The sequence below is a fragment of the Mesitornis unicolor genome, unplaced genomic scaffold, assembly GCF_000695765.1.
Source record: "Mesitornis unicolor isolate BGI_N332 unplaced genomic scaffold, ASM69576v1 scaffold14049, whole genome shotgun sequence".
Lineage (NCBI taxonomy): Eukaryota > Metazoa > Chordata > Aves > Mesitornithiformes > Mesitornithidae > Mesitornis > Mesitornis unicolor.
The window spans coordinates 23986-35963 of NW_010206898.1; positions in this window are offsets into that span (position 1 = coordinate 23986).

Sequence of the window (11978 nt, forward strand, 5' to 3'; positions counted from 1 at the left end):
AAAAGCATAGTCTAGAAGCCTTAATTAGTACAATACACAGCAGCTCAATAATGAAGAAATGGAGGTTAAGTCAAACATATCGTCTTTGCATCAGCTCTCCAATGCAGGGTGTCCGCTAAGAGCAGCACAGAGTGGTTTTCTGTCCCTGCTATGCAAGCCATCACACCTATGTCCTTTGTGCTGACGCAGGGTGCAGATCTACCGGGCAACAGCCGCTGCGAGCGGACGCGTCAGAACCAGTGTGAGTAAGACATGGACTACCAGGAAACCACCTCCCACAGCCCTCATTTCAAGATTAATCATCTCAGACACACGAAATACAACATTACTCCCTTTCAGCAGTCCTCACTCATTCACCTCACAAGAAGTCAACGAAGTATGCACCGTTAATTCAATAGATGTGCGTAATTAGTTTAGAAGTGAAAGACAGTTAAAGAGGCTATCAGGATCAAAAGTTGTCCTTCTCTTAGAATAATGCAAAATAATTCAAAAGAAAGAAAAAAAAGCAGCATAACCTAACTACAGGTCTGCAAAGACAAAACAGACTGTACTCTGCTAGTTACTTCTTGCAGAAGCAAATCAGCATTTTGCTAATATTCACTTAGGGTTTACCTTTCACCCAGCCTCCCTTATCCTTCTGGCCCACAACAAAAGTCCAGGACACCAAAAGTCACATAGGACTTTCCCACAGATGACAAAAGCTAGCTTTGTCCAGAGTAAAGTTTTCTATTTGTTTCTTTGGCTGGGAATATCACACTGCTGCTGTCTGCCTCATTTCAGCAGCTGCCAGTGCATCACATGCAAACTTCATAGGCGGGTGCAAAGAGTGGCAGCTCGGAGGGCTCCGTACCTCAAATGCGACGATCACTTGGGAGGCCTGAGCAGTGCTGGAGATTCTGTGAAAGCCTTCGCAAGTCCAGGTGGATCACAGAAACAAGTCGACAGAGCTGGTGTGATTACTGCTGGTTACTATCGGCCCTCAGCACGCTGACCAGCAGCTGAGCTGCTGACAAGGCAGGCTGTGAACCGCTGCCACGCAGTCTGACCTTTCCTGATAAAGCTCTCTGCTCCCGAATCAGAGCCCTTAAAGCCTCACGCCACTGCGCTCAGTAGCTCTTCAAAATCTGGATAATAAACACTATCCACCTCTGAGAGGATGAAATGCTCAGCAAGATAGTTGAGTTTTGAATTTACCATATAATCATGTAAATGCAGTCTAATTCATATGGAAGCCACATGCGCTTATGCAGGAACTTTTCTCTCATTAAAACATGCAATAAAGCATACTGGTGCTTTTTCCTTTATTTTAGAGAAAGGAATTTAGACTCCTTTTCCCCCTTCTCTTTCTGGAGAATGGAAACCACCAAAGACTGCAGCCAAAACCGTTTAACCACATATTTCCTCCTTTTCAGATAAAGCCATGCTGGTTCCCTTTCAATTTCCGAACTTACCAGAATATTAATAAATTACTACCTTTGTCTATGAGCACAAGATCTGTTACTGCACCTCAAAACCCAGCACAAAGTCATCTTTTAAAATCTTTCAGAATTCTACACTCCAGAAATTGCCCTAAAACAGTCACAGCAAGACAGCAAAGGTGAAAGCCACGTTATTTCTAGAAAGACCCCAACATCCCCCCTTAATATTACTGAGTTATACAATTTCATTAAAGGTAGATAAAAGGAAGTCTTCTTTCAAAGTGATTACTTTGATGTTTTGTTGCTAATTAACAGCATTTATATAATTTTATAAAACCTGCCCATACCTCCAGGTGGTTTTTGTAATAATATCCGCAAGTCAGCCTTGTAAAACTCAGGCACTCAGGTGAAAAGCACCAGAGAGCAGCAGGAACAAGGAGAGGCTGGAAGTCAGACAACTACCAACTTCATTCAGTGGACAAATTTATTACTACCTAAAGAAACATCGTTATAGGATAAAGATACACAGCTGTCTCCTTTCAGAGAGCAATCACACAGAATCCCAGAGCGTTAGGGATTGGAAGGGACCTCCAAAGCTCATCCAGTCCAATCCCCCTGCCGGAGCAGGAACACCCAGATGAGGTTACACAGGAAGGCGTCCAGGCGGGTTTTGAATGTCTGCAGAGAAGGAGACTCCACAACCTCTCTGGGCAGCCTGGGCCAGGGCTCTGTCACCCTCACTGAGAAGAAGTTTCTTCTCCAATTTCAGTGGAACCTCCTGTGTTCCAGTTTGTGTCCATTAAATCCACCCTATAAACCAAATGAGGCTTTTCTGACAGTGACAGTAAACTTGGTTTTCTGTCAGTAAACAGCTTAACTAAGCATTATTATACACACGTTAAAGGAGAGTAAGTTCTCTCTCATTCTGCACCCTCCTTTTCCACGCTGGCACAGCCACAGCAGAATAGTTTTTTAGATGTTTAGACCTAGGTAAACTGTCACATACCAAAATTCGCAATTTTTACTAGCTTATACCTGCTGAGTTTTTGTTCAGGTGGCTGTTACGTGAAAGTTTCATTTTACTTCAAACTACCTCTGCCATTTCAAATTCCCACGACAAGTCAAAGTAGCATTAGAAATTTTCAAAGAAAAGTAAACACGTTACTTTCACATTGGAAACAGACTTCCAGTGCTAGAACAAATACTCTGCTTGCTGACTGAACCACCAGCACGAGTAAACACTCTTATCTCCCAGCAGATTATCTGGATGGAGGACAAACAGCACCATAAATACACAAAAACTCGAGAAGATGCTGCAAAAATACGTCAGGCTTTAAACTGTTAAGCTGCATTTGTGCTTTATCAGCCTACCAGCTGGCTTGGTCTCAAAGACCTCTGTGCCACACCTTCAACACACAGTGTCTCTCACCTTCCTTTTTGTACTCTTTCAAATTATCTGATATTTCTTTTCATCTGCAGTTAAATGAGGAACCCTCCTCCAACCAACCGGGAGTTCGCTTTGTTGTTAAAAATAGGCTGGGACTTGGCTCCTGCAACACCATTTGTTCGTATTTTAAAAACCAAACTTGATTTGAATGTAGCGAAGCAGAGAGAGGACAATTCTCAATTACTTTTTTGTTGTTTTTTGTTTTTTTTTTTTTAACAAAAGCCGCTTTACTTGAGCACAAGGCACAAAACCTCAGTTTCACATCCTATTTTAGTCCTCTAGTAAATCCTTATCTCGCAACACCAGGGCATTTAATTGATGTGCTACAGATATGCTATCTGTATGCTCCATCCACACATCCTGCAGTTACAGAAAATGCTCCTTCTCCTTAAAACAACCCAGCCATTTCCTCCCCACAAAAAGCACACACACACACTCTTCTCACCATCCACTGCCTCATGAATCAGCAGGCTCGCAGCAGCCAGCACCACTCATGGGAGCAGCATCACCCCAGCGTGAAACACCCGTCCCCTGTAAAGCGGTGCGTTACCCTCACCCTCCCTCCTGGTTTCATTTTCCCAGCACACTGGGGCAAAACGTGCTCTTTCAGGAGAGGCTTAGATCTGACTCACACACACACACACACACACACACACACACACTCATCTGCCCATTCATCGCTGCTCACAAAGCTGCCTCTCGGATGAGCCAAGTGCATACGTCCCAGTTCTGGTCTCGTGTTCCCCTGAATCATACTCCACTTTTAAATATTTAAAACAGCAGCCTCCCCAGTGACTTCACATATAAAACACTGACCACTAAGAAAGAAACAGCTGTAAACATTTACTCCAAGTAAGAAAGATGTTAAAGCAGTTAAAGCTAACCTCATTATTTCAGCTTCTCCTAACACAGCCTGTATACACTGCCAAATAAAAGGAGACTACCCATTCAAAGTGTTCAAATAGGAAATTATGTATTCCTCCGTTTCCTGTAACACAAATCTTAAAGAAATATGTATACACTTTCATAAATACAACGCAGTGGTCTTGTGTCTGTATGTGTGACACAGATCTGGCTGTTCTGAACTGTGAACTTGAGTCAGTCCCCTCCTTCCCCAAGACTCACTTTCATATCAGAATCAGAGAAGAGTCACTAGCCTGGGTTTCAAAAGGGGAGAGAAAGCAATCTTTGAAATAAAATAAAATAAATAATAATTAAAAAAGCTTTTCTAACACTTGGAAACAGAACTTATACATTAAAACTTTTGGGGAAAAAAATTCTCCCCAATTATTTGGGGAACAAAACAGACCAGAGTCTTCATCAGCATAACAACAACTTAAGGTAGGCAAGAGCTGAAAGCTCCATACAGAGTTCAGGCTACACTTTCAGATCGTGATCCCCCAGATTTTAAGAAACTAATGAAAAACAACCAAGCCACGGACAGAGTTTACAGCACTGCTCAGACTTTGTCAGTTCAACTCTCAAAGAAAACCACTGCAACAGTTTTAACTGGGAATGAAACAGTGAACAGATTTAAATCCCATTTAGAAAGTCACTATGAGTGAAACAAGACTTTTCAGTGTCTTTTAACCTTAGAACAGACTGACATTTTGACACATTACAAACTACACTACCTCAAACATCCAACAAATTTAGACACTTTTGTCTGACGCCTCAAAGCATGTGACCATCCTTCCTTTAACACAAAATGTTTTCTAAGTTATTACGACAGCTACATCTTGAAACAGCTCCCACTACACAAAAACGAGGTTTTGTTAAAATTTAAACCTTGCGCTATTCTGCAAAAAACGCAAAGGAAGTGATACTTCCTGACAAAACAGAGTCTTTCCTAAACAGTTGTACATGGATGACCCGACTGCGGCTTTCAAGATGAATACAGCTCTGAGTTTCTCAAGGGTGGCACTGATGACACAACTGTGTCACACCACCACAACAGGTCCTTGCTGGTCCACAAGTGGAGGCAGATGTGGGATGGCTGGGATGGTGCTGGCCAGAGCAGCAGGGCTGCCCAGGGACACCACAGCCGACCCTCAGGTGCGTAACGTCAATAACCACGCGAATAGTTTGATAGGAGCCTGGTAAGATCAGGAACGACCAGGCCTCTTGTAGCACACAAAATACTCTTTGGAAAAAGCCCATTTCAACTTTTTCATTTTCCTCTTTCCTCTATGTTACCTACACATCTCATAATACTCACTCAAAAACCAAACAATCAAAAAAACCAACAACCTAAGCATTAGGGGTTGTTTTTTTTTTTCCCCACAAACCCCAATAAGAGTTACTGGAAAGAAAGTTTAACATGCAGAATGAAGTAGGGTTGCTCTATTTCATCAGCTATGACAAAGGCGGAGTCCTCAAGCAAAACCAGAAATACTAACAAAACTGTGCTTGCCAAGAGTCTCAGTCTAGCCTCTCAGTTTAGCCTGGAGAAGAGAAGGCTGAGGGGAGACCTCAGCACCACCTACAACTGCCTCAAGGGAGCTTGTGGAGAGGTGGGTGCTGGGCTCTTCTCCCAGGTGATGGGGGATAGAACAAGGGGAAACGGCACCAAGCTGTGCCAAGGGAGGTTCAGGTTAGAGATAAGGAGGAAGTTCTTTCCTGAGAGGGTCGTCAGAAGCTGGAACAGGCTGCCCAGGGAGGTGGTGGAGTCACCATCCCTGGATGTGTTTAAAGAGCGGGTAGATGAGGTACTTAAGGATATGGGTTAGGGGGTAGACAGGAACGGTTGGACGTGATGATCTCAGAGGGCTTTTCCAACCGAGCGATTCTGTGATTCTGTGATTCTAGCCTGCTATGCTTAGAAAAAAAAAAGGAAGAAAATAAAAGTTGTAAATGCAGCCTTTCACACCACAATGTTTTAAGATCACAAAATCAGTGGAAATACAAACTCACCGACTGTGGGGAACAAAATATCTTGAAGGAAAGAATTCTCTGAAATACAAAATATCCCACAGATTCCTAACAGCCTGTGCTAGAATTTTAATAGCAAGAAGTAAAAATAGCTGAGCACGGGGATAACTAACTTAACTATTATTTGGAGGGAGTTGTTGTATATAAGCAGTTAAAATTGCCGTTAAAGATTTTCAACTGCTCTATTTCCCCCCTTTAGAGGAACAGATCCCTTGTTCATTCTGCTTCTGCCTACTGGAGCTTATTAAGATAAATTTAAAGCTTAAAGTGTGTTAGAAAAGTTGCAACTACGATGTAATTTCTCAGAAATATTTTTAATTTAGTCTGACCTTTATCAAAATACTGTACCTGCCAGATTCAGGAGTCAGGGGAAAACAAGTTTTGGACTCAAATGCATTTCACCTCACTGCCGGAAACCTATGAATTTATACAAGTCTATAGACACATGCTAACGTCAAAGGTGCCTGAAGATACAGCTTGAAATACTAAGGCATTTCACAGCCAAGGGAAAATAAAAATCTCAAAAACCTTGTGCTGTATGCTCTATTCCAGAACACTAACAACACAAAAACCTATTTTGGGTCTCTCATTACAGCAGAAGGTGTTTGGAGAACAACTGACAGCATTCCCTTAGTGTGCTCCCTCAGGAAAGAGCACACTCATTCACAACTGGAAAACCATCTCGGAAAAGAACTTGATAAAGTTTCCAACCTCACAGCGAAACCTGATGGGCTAGTATTACTGCAGCCAATTTTTAAGCATGCTTATATAAATTGCCTGCTTTTATTACAAATAAAACTGACGTTTAGGGAAATGCCCATGTAGATAAAATTCAGATGCAGGTTAATCCATTTTTGCAATTCTGTGTAGTCAAAATATCCGTATGCAGACTCTCATTAAAGATGTCTTTGTAAATAGTACCAGAGTTGTGACAAAACCTCTCTCAACATGCCTTCTGTATTACTGAGATACTACCGTGATGCTTTTTGTTTCGGTTTTTCAAACTTCCAAAAATAAAAAAGAAAGAGCAGAAAAATCTTCCCACCTTACTGGAGAGACAAAATTTATGAGACACTTTTAGAAAACCGTGTATTTTTATGTTTCTTAGTTATTGTTTATTGGGTTTTCCAGCTGTCAGTAGCTTAACTATGTAATCTTGACTCCTTTTCCAAAGCAGATCAATGTTCCATTAAATTATATAGGTTACTATTTCACTTCACCAAAACACAAGCCTTTAACTAAGCACAGATATGAAACATTAAGCATGCAAGAACAAATGTGATTAAAATCTGTGGAGAATAAAGCATTTTGTTCCTGCATCACTACTCAGTCCTTATTCTTAGAAGAAAAATACTGAAATGCTACTGCACAAATACTATACTTGCCATTTAATAACAAATAAGAGTCCAGGCAGTTCCAAAATGTTGCAACTGCTGGACTGAGCAGGAAATACACACTTGACCAAAAGCACCAAAAAACCCCTAATGCAAAGCAAAAAGTAGGTGGCTTCTTGTTTTTTGCAGTGCCACTGCAAGAAGGCCTAATGCCTCCCAACACGAAATGCATCTCATGCCCAGACTCACTCCATTTGCCTTCACAAAGGCAAAACCAACCACACAGCTGGAGCCGAGAACCAACAAAAAAAGCAAAGAGCAGAACATCAGGATAATCTGAAAGGCAAATACACGCTGGGGTTTTCCCCTGAGAAACTTTACAAGTCTTTTATCAGCGCATCTTCACCACTAGATCCTACATAAGACGCACGCTGGATTTTAAACCCACTCTCCCCAAACAGCACGCATTATAAAAAGACCCAAATTTTTCTTTCAGCATTTGAAAAGAATCATGTTTTTGCAGGAAAGCATTGCTAGGAGAGTGCTGCTGTTTTGCTGCTGCAGGTATGCATGCCCACAGCTGACAAATGCTTCTGCTCACAGATCCAGCTCACCAACAGGGACAAGCGCTGTTTTCTGCCACGTTGACAGAATAGATTTTCCAGACGGAAATTTCAAAATTGGTTGGGAAATCAGTTCTTTTCAAGCTTACATAAAGTAGCACAGTAAAAAAAAAGCAGTTTAAACTAGAAACTCCCAATAGAGGGTTTAGAAAGAGAGACTGATCTAAAACATGTCGCTTACACACCATGTAAATGCACTTGCGTGCAAAAAAGCCAGCCTATTAGACCTGCATTTTTTAACTGAAAATTTGGCATGTTTAATGCAAGTGTACTCAACTAGAAGGTACCTGATTTTGTCAGCATGGGCAAGCAACTAATAAAAACCACCCAGGAACTGACTCGAGCAGGAGAGGTACAAGAAAAGTTACCTCTTCTGCCCTTTGGCTTTTATTACATTCACGAACCCTTCAACAGCCTCACCCTTCCCCCTTAAGCAGGATTCAAGTCTGGAAAAACCGCATCAACATTTATTCAACAAGTAGTACTGCATCAAGCCTTCAAATAATGCAAGTTGGTTATTTTTTATCTGTTGTATACCGTAACAACTTAGCTTTCATCACCCAATAAAATTTCATAGTGTCATAATTATTCTGTAGAAAATGATCGGCTTCTGCAGGGAAACTCCATTAGCAATGGCTGGGAATTTTCTTCAACAGAGTAATTTTCAGCATTTTCAGATATATGCTTAATAACAAGTTCTCCAAACAGTAAAATCCTGACCAAAAAAAAAAAATCAAGTGTTATAAAGACAGTGACTAATACAAATACAGCTTTGGTTAGCCAAAACACAACAAGAATTCTCCCTTCACCACATCAGAAAAGGACAGAACCAACACTGGATGATCCATGGATTTAAATCTTTATGCACTATTTATGTCTTATCAACCACCTACTGATTCATTTTCTTGAGGTTTAAAACATTAGTAGCTGTCATGAGCTATACTTCCTCCAAGTCTGATTCTCCAGTCCCAGGTAGCAGAAGAAAGCTTAAAAGTAATTTCACACTGCTTCTCTGAATGCTTTGACAGGAAAGTACCAGCCTGTACATCTCTGCTGTAAGACCTTTTGACGTGATTAGAAACAAGAGCTTTCTGGTTTGCTGTAACTAAAATCCTGACAGCTTTCTGTGATGAAAACCTGCCAGGCTGTGCAATCACGGTACAGGGTACTGCACTGCAACAGCCCTCGTTGGAGGCATCTGGACACAAGATGATTGCCCACTGCCCCTCTACCCAAGTGAAAATGTTGTCCTCGTTAGGTGGGGAAAGAGAAGAAAAAAAAGAAGAAAAAGACAGAAAAGTAAAAATCAGAGAAGCATGCAAGTTTTGTTAAGAAATCCCCAAATGCTCCTTAGCAGCATAAGAAAATACACTCCCATAGTTGTTTTACTTTGTCTAGACACCTTCCTGCCTTAGCTTGCCTGTTCTTAAGCTCTCTTTCAGTTTGTATTAGTTTTCCAAAAAGAAAAGTTTAACATTGCCTCTACTGAAGAATGTAAGCTTTTCCCTTTTTTTAATCCCTATTCCTTTTTGAAAGGACTACATTTGCTGAGACGAAGCTAAAAGTCTCTTGTCACCTCCTATCTGTTTTGTCAAACAACGCAGGTTACTCCTCAACTGACATTAAGAGGTATTTCATCAGCACATTAAAGCCCCCATCAAGCGTTCAGAGCTGCTTTCTATCCTAGATTTCAGATCAAAACGCATTTGAAATACACGACAGACAACACTTTGTCCTCAGTCACTGTATTGCAACAGAAAATTAAAGTTTAATGACCTTCACTGCAAAAATCATGCCAGATTTAAGAACTCTGTCACCTTCCATAGGTTTTATCTTCCATTTTTATACTGAGATGAGAAGATAAAACAATCTGCATACCCTCAAGTCCCACAACACGGAGCTGCTGCCTCCAAAGCAAAGTATCTTACACACCCAAAGAACTTCTACACAGATTCCTCAAGTAGCTACAGTTTGGATCTCATGTACAAGTCTATATATCACTGTAACAGAAAATATATAGACTTTCTGCTCAGGGAAAAACATCTGCAGCATCAGCTATTCCCCAAAAAATGATCCTTTCATTATTACTCATGTTCTTGGAATAGCAGCCTTGTGCAAGAGCCCTCATTTTTTTCCACATTATTGTCACAGTACGTATTTCACCAGACTAACTTGGTGAAGATCAAATATGCAATCATGCAAGCTAAATTAGCTCATTTTGTTACTTGTGCTTTGGACAACAAAGCTTGAGAAAACATTTCAGTAACTTTTCAAGAAGTGACAGTTTCTTGTAGAAAAATTCAGTAAGATGAAACGTTAGGTTTTTATTTAATATGAAGCATGAAGTGACTTTCACAAAGATACAGACATCCTCAACAGCGATGCTCTTACTTTTCTCAGTCATTTATGAGAAGAGCAGAGAAGCACAATGTTAACAACTCTGCTTAGTAAGTGGAGACTGCTATGCAAACAAGAGGATTCGACAGCCCAAATGTCTGGATTTCTTCCAGTATCAATGCTGCAAAGATCTCAAGTGCTGCTTTCATCCACACAGCACTCATCTGTCCTTATATATAGCTGGTTCCCAAATGCAAAATTTAGCTCACTAACTCCAGCTTTGTTCCTCTTCTGGGAAACTTTAGGAGAATGGTATGAGTAAATCTGGAGTCTTGTCTATACAACTCCAACGGGTGCACTTAGACCACTGGAAAAAAGTCCGAGGTAATATATAAAATATGGCTAACTGCTTCCACAACATGTAATAAAAGCTAATCAAAAGCAGATTTACTGATGGCAGATATTAAGTCCTTGGGACCTACAGAAAGGGTTGACAGGCAGCATCACAAACAGCACAGCCATGCTGGAAGTACTGCTCACAAGCACTGGTTCAAAACATCATCGTCACTGAAGGCACCATAACGCGTGAACAAGGCTGCGTCCAGTAGTAAAATATTTGGGGGACGGGGGGAGTGAAAGGCTGTGGATATTTGTCACGTGAGATGTCCCTGGCATGACTCACGCTGTCACCCTATGATAAATCACTCTTCAGGAACAACTGTCCACATTCCAGTGGCTGCTTGCCAGCCCAGGACATGTACCTAACAAGCCATTAGCTCAAAAGCCTTCTCTTCCCAAAACCAGAGCTCCTAACTGTTAACAGTGTATAAACTGGGTGAAGATAGAGGCACCTCCCAGTTTTCACAGAATATTACATCAGCAAAGATATACTATGACTACCTGGCTTCAAATGGAGTTTCAATTAAACAGCTCTCCTCTATGGGATCGCAGGTCGTAACAAATAGCATCTCAAAGTATCCAGGCAAAACAAGAAAAAGTTTCACTTTCTTCTACAGCAAAAGTAGTATAGGAACATAAAGAAATGACTTATCTGAAAAAAAACAACCCAAAAGTGCAGTCTCTGCTAAAAAAAACCCCAAAACTCTTAAGCACAAACCCAATAAAATCTAGGATCACAAGCACTTATAGAGAACTTGTATTTTGCTCAAACCATATAGATAATCCTGATGAGAACTGGGAGCCAGAAGACTGTTCTGGAAGAGAAAGCCTTTATGAGCAGGACAGCTCCTGGGAAACAAAGTGGCCTCACCAGATGCCCTCACATATTAAGAGATGATCCAGAATGTGTATGGTACCACTTAGAAAACCAACAAACGTCAACCTTTCAGTAAGTTACATCTTGCATGCCCAAACAGCTCCACGGGTTTTTGTGAGGTGATGCCCAGCTCCTCAGGGTTGTAGCACTGTCTCCTGAAGTGCTTTAAACAGAGACCTTCAACTACACTCAAATAAAAGGATAAAGTCTTAATAACTGTGAAGACCACATGCTTCTCATGGCTGAGATGGTTTGTCCTACGTGGTGGCACACCACAGTATGGTATTTAATTAATATCATGGATCTAGCAAACATCTTTCTTTCTAAATCCCTAACATCAGACATCCCACTGACCTGGAAAAATAAAATTAACCTCAAATCCTTTTTGTCCAGACTTAGTGGATTTCAGGGAACACACACAAGTAACTGCTAACTGTAAGAACATTTTAGATGGTGACAATGCAAAAACCTCAAATACTGCTGGAATGGACACACAGGGACTTAAGGAACATGGCTTTTCAACACTACGGTGAGGGTAAAATGAGAACAGAAACTGTAACTCAGTTTCCCAGACTCCTTTACTAATTTCACAGAATCACAGAATCCCAGACC